At 45.1% G+C, this 13569-nt stretch overlaps 1 protein-coding gene across 8 annotated transcripts in view; it reads right to left on the bottom strand.

Annotated features, from left to right (window-relative positions):
* The window catches only part of ZNF469 (zinc finger protein 469), a 278243-nt gene that overhangs the window by 70450 nt on the left and 194224 nt on the right, over positions 1-13569 (bottom strand). For all 8 annotated transcript variants that reach the window (XM_081202588.1, XM_081202586.1, XM_081202591.1 and 5 more), the window contains one exon: positions 4053-4199. The gene's annotated coding sequence lies outside the window, so the exon portion shown is untranslated. The remainder of the gene's footprint in view (positions 1-4052; positions 4200-13569) is intronic.

The following is a 13569-nucleotide window of genomic DNA, read 5'->3' as shown; positions in this document are numbered from 1 at the left end:
TGCCTCCCCCATTCCCCGCCAGCCTGGTGGGAGGGAGGGAAGGATGATGAGTACTACAACAACAGTGGTTGAGCAAGGCTTTCTTTCTTTCTTTCTGCTCTGTAGCTCACAATTCAAAAGATATCTGTAAAACCACACTTCTCAGCACTCTGTGCGCAGCAAATGGAAAGTCACTTAAAGGGGGATCCCGCGTTAAAGTGGCAGGGCGCTGTTTCCCTGGTCAAGGAGAAGTGCAGCAGCAGGGAACGGTGCGACCACAGCAAGTTCACTGTTGCACAGTGTTGCAATGAGCAAAGGCAAAACAGGTTCATGGCGGCCCAGTGCCAAAGCCCCCTGTCTGCCTCTCTTCACTATCTTATCTCTCTGAGTGCTCCTCTAGATCCAGAGACGTCTGCAGGAGGAGACGGCTCACAGGATTATGAGCATCCACGCAGGGTCTGGAGGGAAGGTGTCTCCTTGGAAGCACTGCTTCACATTTCACACTTATTGCATTTACATTCCAGCTTTTTCTCTCTCTCCAAAGGACTCATTGTGGTGTGCATGGTTTCTCCCCCTCCTCATTTTATCCTCACAACCACCTTATGAGGTACATAGGTTAGGCTGAGAGGCTGTGTCTGGCCCAACGTCACCCTGGTGAGCTTCATGGCTGAGTGGGGAAATCTGAACTCCAGTCTCCCAGGTTCTAGTCTGACACTCTTGACCACTGCACCATCCTGGCCCTACAATACACTATACTACGCACCTGGGTGCATACAGATGGTTGTCAAACATCCTCAGAACTTGACCAGGAAGGTGCTTTCCAAACCACAGCCCTTAACAATGTCAAGTCAGCATTGGACCAATGCAGAAGTTCAACCCTGGATCATGTAAAGTAAAGAAGATAGTATCCCTGAGCACGTGCAGATCATATTTCCCACTTCCACCCCCCTGCAATCAAACTCCAGATATGCGTCCAACTTGAGAGAGGACAGTCCTTGATCTGAAGGCCACTCCCATCCAACTTTGGTTTATAGGATAAAGACTCCTATGAAGGGAGAGCCCTTGGAGCAGGGAGGCAAAACTGGAAGTTGCCCATCAACAGGGAGCACCTGGAGAGTGGACTGAGCCAGCACACACAACTCAGCTTCTCATAGTCTTTCCCACCATGGTAAGATGTACAGCATTTCTTACTGAACTAGGGTAAGCATTTCTAAATCTACAGCCATACATTTAAGTTCATATACACCTTTTGGTTTTGGTTTTTGCAAGTCTGTGCCATATTTTCTCTTCATTTTGAGGATGCATTTCCATTGGGGGTGGTGATGCGTAAGTGGCCACCCTAACCTGGGATGCAATCACAGACTCAAACGTTTGTGGAAGGGAGTCAGTCAGTTCAAGGCCAGTGGGGGCCTTGGTGGCATCTCCTGATTTAGGAATGAAGCACTATGAGGATCTAAAAGCCAGACCATGTACTGGAAGAGGATGGTGGGATAGATGTTCCTTCAGCATTCCACTCATTGGTGCCCTTACACAGGCTGCTTCTACATGGGCTACCCAGTGGCCCACAAGACTCCCATCAAGTTTCAGAGACCACATTGCAGGCTGTGGCAATCAAAAGGTGGTTCTAGTGTTTGCATGGCATTGAGAGATGTGCTCTTGGAATGCTCTCCTTCCACATCAACCCATTCTCTGTTTTGCTTTTTTGCTTTTTACTTTATTTTATTTGAGGTACAGAGGTTGGTACAGACGTGGCCAGGTTATTCACAAGATTGAGTTTGATCTGGGTGAGCCCAGCACAGTGGTTGAAATGCTGGACTAGGAATGGGGAGAGCCAAGGTCTCCCCACTTCCGCTATGAAGCTCACTGGGCAACCTTCGGCTAGTGAACTGATGTTTTAGCCTCACCTACCTTGCAGGGTTGTTGTGCAGGTAAAGGGAGGAAAGTGGCACAATCTGTCTCCTTTTGCTCCATGGAGGGAAGGTGAGATAGAAACGTAATAAAGTGCAAAGGCACAGCTTTACAGTGCAATTCTAGATGTGCCTGCTACTCAGAACAGAAGTGAATCCCACTGAGTTCAAGGGAGCTTACCTCCGGTTGAGTGGGTATAAAAGGTGAATGGAAGAGACTAGTCATGCACAAAGCAATTTGTTCATTTGCCCCAATTGTTTGAATGAAAGAACAAGTTAGAGTGCAATCCTATACACTCTTCCCCAGAAGAAAGCTCTGTTGAACTCCATGGGGCTCACTTCTGAGCAGCCATATATAAGCATGTACTGTCAATCTACCATTTGTACTGGTAGGTTTGTACACATTTGCAATGACAAGGGTGTATTTTATTGGCTTCTTCTAGAACTGCGAAAATAATAATAATAATAATAATAATAATAATAATAATAATAACAATAATAATAATAATAATAATAATATATTTATTGTCATTGCCCCCTCTCGGGGACAACGAAAAACACAATATGATGGAAACTCATCTCATTGTCACAGTGCTTAGTTCCTAAAAACCACCATAAACAAACAGGTGCTGGCATTCAAACAAGCTAACAGCTTGCTAATAAAAATAATCTCCCTCCAACCCTAGGTTCATGGCAGCCAGCAGTCCCTGTCCACTTTCGGTACATGCTCAGAGGAATTCTCTTATTTAGCACTGTAAAGAAACATGCAGGAATCGTGCATCCTGGATCCTCTCTGCTGCCCCCAAACCAACTTCCAGCACTTTAAATGTCTTTATATTCTAAGATATTACACTGCACCTTAAGGTGTCACATAGCCAGAAAGTCACAAATGCCCAACCACAAAAAGAACAAAAGGGCACACAGAATTGCATAAAATATGTATATGCTTATAGGTATGTCTAGATGCAAATTTATAAAGAATTACTATGATTGAAATAGAAATACAATACATCTCACCAGGGTGGGCTGGGCTGGGAAGGCTGTGAGCAGGTGACCAACTGAGTGCCTGTCTGCCACCCAGGTACCCACTGAAGATGGGAAATGTCAAGACTCCCTCCTGCTCTCCCTTCTTGGGGTTCCTTATCTTCAAACTGGACTTGGACTGGACACAGCCCTTCCAGTAGAAGATGCTTTGAGACAGAGGACTGTCCCCTGGCAGCTCTGCAAAGCAGGACCCTATCCCACCTGTGTGATCTAAGGTTACTGATGCATCTTCCCAGGCAAATTATGTGGTTCCTTAAACACAACCAGAAGCCACCAGGAAAAAGGGTTAAAAAGAGAGACACCCATAGAGAAAAAGAAGAGGAGGAACAGCTCAGATCAAAGGCAGCTTCTCTGCTCAGCAGATGATCAGATCTATCTTCACTTTTTATTTTTTACAGATGAATCCAAGAGATGGGAAGGGGGAGGGAGGAGAGGAAAGATGAGGTATTAACTCCTCACCTCCCAGCAACCTGACATCCTCAGAGCCACAGGGTGGGGGGGAGGAGGGAGGGGTCTCTAAGCATCTCTGAGAACCCCCTTCCTGGTAGACCTCAGCAGCACAAGTCAAGCTCCTCTTGGTGCCATACTCAAGAGCCTGAGCTCCTCCAAGAACTCACACACTTCTATGGCAAGGGGGCAGATGGAAAGGCTGGTCTACTTTCTTGCAGAGGTCTGAGAGAGATGACACAAATAGCTGGAATATTTCAGGGGTGCGTGAGAGACGCATCCCCTGGCTCTGCTCTTTTAACTCCTGCAAAGTCTCCTTCCCTTTTTTTTGCTGGGAGACTGAATGAAAAAGTTCAACAGACTGCACAGAGCAACTCATTTCCCCCCCTTCCTGCCAAAATACTGATGCAACTTTTTTTTATTGCAGAATGCAGAAAGAGAGAGACAGAGAGGAGGAGGATAATAACAACAACTGCACCACAATTTGTAAAAAAATTGCAATAAATGAATAACTCTGAGAGCAAAAGCTGGAAGATCTGAGGACAGAACCCCAAACCTCATATATTGGGGGGGGATGAGCTGCAATTTCAACCCCTACTGTACTCCTCTCTCACACACACATACAACCACACAGAGCATTTCCACTGCACCAGAGACAAAGAGAAGGAGGCTTACCTCATTATAGAGTTGCAGAGTGCTGCAAGGCTGAGCCTTTGGAGGGACTGGCCTGGGAGGGGGAGGCTGGTAGCAGCTCTGGAAAGGCAAAGGCAGGCAGACGGGCAAATCCAGTGAGCGCCTTGCGCTGTGCAGTTGCTTAGTAATCTGCGGAGGAAAAGAGAAATGTTTCATGACTGACCACAGGCACGGAGGGAGCCTCTCCTCGCAGGCAGCGCACGCCTCCTCTCCGCTGCACCAGCCAGTAGCAAACAGAAGTCAAGGCTCCAGGAGGAGAAGGAGGCAGCAGCAGCAGCAGCACCAGGCACAACCCAGAGAGAAAGAAGGCAGGCAGAGAGAGACAGAGTCCAGAAGTGGCAGGGCCAAGGTGTGTGGGAACATCTCACCCTTTGGGAAGGAATGGAAGCGAGGGATGGAAGGCCTCTGTCCAGTCTGGCTCTCACTGTTCCTCATTCTCTCTCCCGCCCCCCAGTTAAGTTATCCACGCTTCAGCAGCAATTCACGAAGACCTTGCTTGCTTTGATTTTTGAAACCCTCTTGACAATTCATCAGCACTCAAGTGCAAATTTCTGAGAACTGCAGCTGGACTCAACTAGCCCAGCATCCTGTCCTCACCAGGTGCCTTAATAGGAAGCCCGGAAGCAGGACCCAAGCTCAACAGCAGCATTCTGCCTACTTGTGATTCCCAGCAACTGGGAACAAATCCCAATAAACACACAGCTTTCTTAATATGCATGTTTTTGTATGCTGTTTGGACTAAAGTACACATTTTGGCAAGCATCCCCCCCCCTTATAATGCATTTTTGCATGTTATTCTCACCCAAATAGGCACCTGTGTGCACATTTCCTCCTAATGCATGCATCTTTGGACACATACATTAGTTGGAGAACTCCAATGAGACATCAGGAGAAGGGGAAATTTCAAAGGATAGCCATTTCAGTTCAGGTCTTGGTTTGAGAAGTGCAAATCAGAACTAATCTAAAGTACAGCGAACAATACGTGTGCAGTTATGCCAAGCAGCTAGTCCTCAAAACAAACACAGCACAAACAACTCTATTTTGTGTGCACAATGAACATTGGTGGCCAACAAAGAATACGTCTGGTTAAAAAGCATTCAGTGTTTTGAATAATAAAGTTGCCTCTGTAAGGATGCAATTTCACCTGTACTATAACTGTCCTAGCATGGAGGATTAATCAGGATTGCACCCCTCCCCCAGGGTTTGGGCACTGTTCCTCTCTTGGCTCAGTAAAGTAGTGTCCCAGTATCTGTTTTGTTTGTTTTTTAATCCAGGATTGAGCCCAGGAATATGAAATGCAATGATAAAGGAAAGTGTCTCTGGGCATATGCAGAATTCATTTCCCATCACTGACAAGTAAACACAGACAATTTCCCATAGACCCAGGATAAGGATGCTCATTTTCCAGGTCACAAGGCAGGTTTCACCTTTAGTGCTTCACATTTTAAAAGGAGCAATCACCTCTTCTCAATTTACACCAAAATAAAGAAGGTGGGAGGGACAGACACAGGCTGGCCTCCTTTGAACAAACCACACAGTGTGTTTGCCTGGCTGAAACAAAACCCTGCTCTGGATTTTCCACTGTGAAAAGCAGGAAGAATATTAGCAGACTGAAGGTACCCACTTCCTAGTGGAAGGAGAGATGCTGATCGTTTGAAACCCCCACATGGGGCAATACAAATCTCTATAGGATGCGATCAAATTCCTTCTCAGATGCTAGTTATTTATGTAGCCCCATAAATGCAGACAGTTATTTGCCATCTAATCTTGACAATCAAGTGGAATTTCAATAAAAGTCTTAGACAGGATAAAGAGCCCAGCCAACCAGCTCTTCCAAGGGGAAAGGCTTCCCCTCTGTGTCTATACGTTTATTACCAGAGATAACTGCAATATGATTCGGGGGAGGGTGACGAGGGCTTGGGTTTTGTTGTTTGTAATATCAGGGCTGGGATGACTTTTAGCTTTGTTTGTAATAAAACATGTGTGGTTTCTAATAGCTCACATTTATCTTCTAGTTTAGGCGGCCTCAGAAGCAACCAAACATTGCTGAGTTGTAGTGTCATCCCAACAGGCAACCAAGAAGCACACACATTGTGCAAACCCGTCTGTTAAAGGACCCTCACTTCTGACCACTCACTGATCTCTTCCCAAGCCAGCTATGCATTAACCCTGCACGTCTTGGCTCAAAGGCTTTTTCTCACTGGAAGCAGTCAGAGGAGGTAAACCAACTGTACTGCTTCAGACTGCTCTTTTATATCAGGAAATATCTCTAAGCAGAAGGAGAGGTCAGTACACCATCTGCAGACATTCCTGGATGACAGGGGCAGCTTGGCCTCAGGAACCCATGCTCAGATAACCTCATGGCTGCACTACTGCAATGCACTTTATGTGGGGCTACCCTTGAAGAAGGTTTGGAAGCTGCAGCTGGTGCAGAAAGCTGTGGCCAAGCTATGAAGTGGGGCAGCATGCTGGAATTGCATTTCACTTATTCTGAAAGCCCTGCACTGGCAGCCTGTGTGCTACTGAGCCAAGTTCAAGAAGTGCCTAATATACACTTCCGTCTCACCCTGGACCATTCTCTTCAGTATACAGAATTCTGTGTGTATGTATGTGTATGTACACACACACACACACACACACACACACACTGCACACATAAACACACACTGCACATTGTTAAGACCGGCCAGTGGAACACTTTAATTGTTTAACAAAAAATATTTACATTTTACAGGCATGCTGGGGAGGGGAGAGAGAAGAAAAGCAAGGGGTCTAATCTTAAAACCTCTGTGGAATTTTTCCCAAATTAGGAGGTGCATTTTGACAACCAGTTCTTCTCCCGGTTGTCTGCCAAAGACATTTTTGGCCGCTGCTTCCACCATACACTGAAATGCAAATCTTGTGCATTACTTTTATTTATTACATTTATACCTTGCCTTTCCTCCAAGGAACCAAAGAACTTTTTATTACAATTGCATACATGACTCCCTGCTTCTCTATTTTATCTTCACAAGAGCCCTGCGAAGTAGGTTAGGCTGAGATGGTAGCAGCCCAAGGTCAGGCAATGAGCTTCACTGTGCGGGGGGGGGGGGTTGAACTTGGGTCTTGTCCATCCTAATCCAACATGCTAGGCACTGCTTTCCACTCCAGTCACTAAACCACCCTGACTCTAAAGGTCTCATGCAGTGTGCATGATGTGCACAGATGGACATGAGCATGACTTTTAAAGTAGACCATTCACTTGGCAATGCACACACTCCTGTCCTCAGCCCAGAGGTAAGAAGATCCACATTGAAGTGGGCTGGAGTCAAGCAGTGTTCACTTAGGGCTTCTCCAGATGGCCTGTTTGTTGATTTGCCTGCATAAAATAGGTGGAGGCTAGGCTGTGTCCAGTCTTTATTGAGCTTTCATTCACCCCCTCCCTGCCTTTTTTTTTTTAAAAAAATGTATTTCCTGAAAATCAAAATAATGTATACAATGTATCCCAAATCACCAAATGCTGTCAATAAATTCAGCCTGAATGAATCTCACACTTTATATAGCTTGCCTAGATAGGAAGAAAGAAAAATAAATGAAAGAGAAATAAAATAATTAATGAAAGATAAAACTGACAAATAAGACTGCTAACATGTTATGTAGGTTTGAGACTGAATTTCAAATCATCACGAAGTAAACATCTATCCATGCCAATTTCCCATTTTGTTCATGGTATTTGCCGTAAATAATAATGGGCTATAAAACCCATAAGGTAATCGTAAATGCTTCAAGATGCTTATATTTGTATGCCATTAATTAAAGAACTAGTCTTACGTTTTCTGGTTCAGAAAACTTGTAAAATTATTTGCTTTTAAAACCCATATATAATGGAGTTTGACTTCATTGCATCTTAACTTTATCCCTCGTTTCTTCTCCTTGCTGACAACCTTCCTGGTGCTTTCATTGAGCTTTTGTACTGGAATTTTTGTTGTTTGCAGGACAGTTATATGGCAACAAGCAGTCATCCTAATTTGCTTGACTAGCATTATACATATTTCTAGCCATCATTTGTCCCAGATTTGCAGTGCGTTTTCTTGTCACATTTTTAACCACAAATGATCCACTTTAATCCAGTTTAATCCCAGTTTAATCCATTTTAATTGTGCAACACTTAAATTGTGGAATGCACTTGATTCCCTCCTGCAAAAGCCTGGAGGCCACAGTAATGGGCCCTCTCAATCTGGAAGGTATGAGGTGTGCAAACTGAGAATTCTGCCTTGGGCCTTTTGGGGATACTACAATGAAGGTACTGTTTGGGCAGGAGCTCTTGGCTGGTGTTGGGTCCCCTGCAAATGCCCAGCTTTGCCACCCTTGGGAGCGAACCCTGAGCAGTTCAAAAGAAAACTGCTGGAGCAAGACTGTATGAGACCAGCGCATAGCACTGCCACCATGACTTTTGGAGAGGATGCCAAAGCTCACAGCAGATAGATGGTTTCCTCAATGGACACCCCAGTGCTGATGAGCAATGCAAAGTCTGTGGCAAAGCATGGGGCTTCATTTATTCTAAAAGAAAACGTTTCTGAGCTTTCCCTATCAACTAGTCCTTGACCCTCCTAATTGGAGACCACAGTGCTTTCCCCCACTTGTGATTCCTAGCAACTGGTATTTAGAGGCTTCCTGCCTCCAACTGTGGAGGGAACATCAGAAGAACACCACAGCTGGATCAGACCAAAGGCCTCTCTCTAGTCCAGCATTCTGTTCCCACAGCGGCCAACCAGATTTCTCTTGTGGGGAAGAGACAAGCAGGGACTGAGGGCAGTGGCTCCTTCCACTCAGGTGTCCCAACAACTGGTACCCAGAGGCACACTTCAAAGAAAGTGACTCAAATAGGACATGGAAACCCACAGGTAACCAATGCTGTCATTTCTGCAGGTGTAATGGGGCTTGGCTGACTTACACTAGTCCCTGGTTGGGTAGCAGCATCCTGTACCAGTTGAAATGTTTAAACCTTCATCCCTTGCGGGCAGCCCCACACAGAATGCATTATAGGAGTCTGATTTAGAAGTTCACAAGGCCTCCATTGTAGCCTTGCCAAACTGAGAGGTGGGAGCAACCGGGCAAACTCATCCCCCAGAAATCGCCAAGAAGGGTACCTACACATTTTGCTTCATAACTTTCTTTCTAGGAGGGCTTTCTATACTTTAAAAACAAAGAAAAAGAAAGCTCAACACCTGTGCCATCTGCTAGTTCTGGATCTGGTTCATCAGTAGCCCCTGTATCTGCCTCTCAGAGGACCTGGCTACTCCAAGTCACAGTAGACTATACTGAGTTAAAAAGGGGAGCAGTCTGCCTTCCTACAACACAGCTTCATAACAAAAATGGGACCATCATATCAAGTTCTCAGCCAGGAGGACTTGGAAAGTTTGACCCAAGACCTGGTGTTTCTTCCTCTCCCTCCTTTCATCCCATACAACCACTGTTCTAAATGATACATTCCATTTTAAATCCACATTTAAGGAAAAAATAATATGCACAAAGCAAAGCTGGAGCTGGATTAAATAAAAATAAAAATGTCTTGCTCTCTTTCCACCACCTGATAAGCAGCAGCCAGACTCCCTCCAATGGAGAGCCCTTTTGCACAGCCCTTGAGAGCAAATACAGCAACACCATCTCTTCCCAGCTTCTCATAGACATTCAATCTGGGAATCCTGTTAATGAAAGGAAAACAGTGCGAGGCTGAGGAGCAGAGGCCTGGGGTGTGGTAATTTAAGAAGGCCGGGCTGGCGGCATGAATGGAAGCTTTCACTGTGGTCCAGAGAAAGCCGGTGGCACACAAGCTTGTGGAATTCAAAGACTCCTGTACATCCAAACTGGGCAGCAGAATCCATTAACACTCCAGGAATAAGGAGACAGAACTTTCCTTTAATTAGCAGGCTCAGCCTCTCATGGGGGGGGGGGCCAGGCCACGCTCCTCTCAGCACCCGCAAGCAGACAGTGCTGTCATGGGAGATGAAAGGGTGAAGCACAGATATCTGTTGACAAGTTGACAAAAATGTTGACAAATTGGAAAGGAGTTGTATGGGGGGGCGGGACTATGAAAATGATTATTGAAGGCTGAGTCTAGGAGGGAAATGCCAAAGGAAAAGGAGGAATTACTTTGCCCTGGAAGAAGGTTAAGGAGGAGGTGGATGCAGGACAGTTTTCAGATCTTTGGGAAAGACCCCAGGAAGGCAATCTGCATGCATTGCCCACCTCTCTTCCACCAAAAATGCAACACTGGAAAGGTTGCATATGAATCATGCTTAGGGGTCAGTTTGCCTCCCCCCCCTTTATGTGTGCTTTGCTCCCTGTGAGGGAGTCCCTCGCCATTTACCCCTGCTTCTTTTGTCAACAGCTGTCCTGCACATACAACTGTATTGGGCCCTTAGAAAGGAACTTGGGAAACTGCCTTATACTGAGCCAGGCCACTTGTCAATTGAACTCAGTATTGTCTGCACTGACTGAAAGCAGCTCTCCAGGGTTTCAGGCACTGGATAATCCAAGTCCAACCAGAGACTGAACCTGGGATGTTCTGGATGCAAGGCAGATGCTCTACTACTGAGCTACTATCTGTGGCATTTGTATGCCTCTTTCCACTGTTTGCAGTTCCTCTACTCCAGGGGTCAGCAAACTTTTTCAGGAGGCTGCACTATATTTTGAAAAAAATAATAATGAACGAATTCCTATGCCCCACAAATAACCCAGAGATGCATTTTAAATAAAAGGACACATTCTACTCATGTAAAAACACGCTGATTCCCAGACCGTCCGCAGACCAGATTTAGAAGCCAATTGGGCCAGATATGGCCCCCGGGCCCTAGTTTGCCTATCCATGCTCTACTCTTTATGTCTGTGTCACAGCACTCCTTACAACAGCTTTGTGAAGTTGACTGGCATTATTATACCCATCTAGAGATGTTGAGGCCAAGGTGAGACTCCAGGCAGGGGACTTGTCAGATCACAGCTCATGTACAACCCTATCTGCTTAAGGAAGACCTTTCTACTTATTAAAGAGATGCACAATGCTGTAGTGGCTAGGGCATCAGACTAGAATTGGGGAGACCCATTCAAATCTGCACTCAGCCAAATTATGTTCTCTGTGTGACCTTGGTCACTTTTTAACCTACCTCGCAGGATTGCTGTGAGGACAGAAATTGGTAGGAGGGGTGAAGTGTCTCAGAGGATGTTGTCCTGAGTGTCTCAGAGGAAAGGCAAAATGGAAATGCAACGTTCTGTCAAATACCATCAGTACCATCCACTATTGCCACATATCAAGATACACCCAGACATGGAATATTGAGGTTGACCAGCATATGTTTGGGAATCACTAGAATTTCCAGAAAATATTAGGTGAATATCCATCTTATGAATTTGCAATTGGTGAGTCAGAGAAGCCTTTCAGGGAGCAATTCCATTTCAGCAGTCCACACAGATGTCTCCAGCCTGTCTATTTCAAGCAGAGTCATTCCTCCTTCCATTGGAATGAATGAGGAAAAATTAGAGCTGTATGTGACTGTCTGAACATTCAAAGTTCCCTTATGATATACTTATGTAAGGATGGTCCTATCAAGAGACAGAGTGAGGCAGCCATATCATGCAGCAGGGACAGAGAGGCAGAGAGAGATCTGTGCCCTGCGCCCCCTAAGATAGCCTCCTGCCCTCAGGTGCAGTCTCCTCCTTCCTACCATCACTGCAACCCCTTCTGCTTTCCCTCTTCCTCTGGCCCCAATCCACACAACTACCCAGGAGAGTGAAAGAGAAGGGGATAAAAATACTCCCTTTCTTCACTCTGGTCTCTGGGTGGGAGGTGAATAGGTAGCAACTGCATGCAGAAGATCTCAGGTTCAATCCCCAACAGCATCTCCAAGTAGGATTGGGGAAAATGTCTGCCAGTCAGTGTGGCCAATACTGAGCTCAATGGACCAGCGGTCTGACTAAGCATAATGCAGTTTCCTAGGTAGCAACAGGATAAGGGCTTGGGGGATCTGGAGTCAGCGGTGGGCCCCTGAAGTGTTGGGGGCCCTGGCAGGTGCCTGGCAATACCAATCAGTGGTGATGGCTCAGTCTTGGGACCTACTTCAATGCAAAGTAGGTGCTCTGCCGCCAAGCTACACTCATATCACCAGGCAAGCATGTCTATATTTAAGACATTTTTTCCCCCAAAATTCAGCATTTGCTTGCAACATTTCTCAAGATCTGACATTCTGATGGTGAAGAACTGGGTGAAATATGCATCACTATTCCTTTGATGAAGAGGAAAAGCTCCCGCATTTCTAAATGGGCAAAGCCAAACTATTCTCCATCTTCCTCCCCCTCCCCACCCCTCCTATAATTCTGTCTCCAAGGGATAACTTAACAGTTACTTTGCTGCCAGTTCCGTCCAGCTGATTTAACAGCCTCCTTAGCAAGCCGCCTCTCTGCTTCTCAATGCCAGCCTCTACATATACTGCGCTGTTAAAACAACTGACTCATTATGCCCCTTGGTCACATTGTGAACAAGTCATTCTCTTAGCCATGCCTGTCTGTGTGCACCTTATATATATATATATATAAACAACACACACACATTTTTCACCCTTTCCCTTTCTATATATACTTCAGACGCACTTTGGCCCCCAACTGAGACATGAATAGCTACAGTGTACCGGATAGACTTTTACAGTTGCTCTCAAAATGCCTGCAGGAAATGAGGTGTGTGGAGGAAGGAATAAAGATCCCTTCAGTGTCTCCCTCTCTCTGATTTTTACACATTATTATTATTATTATTATTATTATTATTATTATTATTATTATTATTATTTCTCAATATGCTTGTACAGAAATAAATTGTAAGCCACCCAATGTTGTCATTGCAGTGCAGGCAAAATTGACTTCTTCCTGTTTTGCATTTCAGAGGAAAATGATTCCTGGAAAATCGGTAGCATCACCACTGTCCCAAAGCTAGGCTGAAAACATTACCTGATTAGTTGGAAGGGATGGAGGGGAAATTTGATTCAGTGTGTATTTAAAGTCAACTCTATCAAATCCATACTTTGCTATGCTAACCGATACACAGCCATTCTTTGAAATTTGCCCTTATCCAGATTTTGAAAAAACAAAACAAAAACCACACAAATTGCTGCAAAATGGAGAGCACTGGACTTAAGAATAGAAAAATAAGAAATGGAGAGAACTTAAACTGACAGAACCTTCCACCGCTGTTAGTTGGTCCATTTCATTCATTCATCACACCTTTGAAATGAAAAATTAAGATCTGAAGGATGGTTTGTTGTTGTTGGGAAGATGAATATTAGTGACCCCAGGGGCAGTGTTGATTCTATTGTAACAGTATTGAGGTTCTGATATAGGGTGTGATTAGCACAAATAATAATTATTCAGTACAGTGGTACCTTGATTCCCGAACTCAATTCATTCTGGAAGTCTGTTTGACTTCCAAAATGTTCACAAACTGGAACACTTACTTCCGGGTTTGCGGTGTTCGGTA

This window comes from Podarcis bocagei, assembly GCF_964188305.1.
Source record: "Podarcis bocagei genome assembly, chromosome: 7".
Classification (NCBI taxonomy): Eukaryota; Metazoa; Chordata; class Lepidosauria; order Squamata; family Lacertidae; genus Podarcis; species Podarcis bocagei.
Note: the sequence above shows the minus strand (reverse complement) of the source record. Positions and strands in the feature narration are given on the sequence as shown.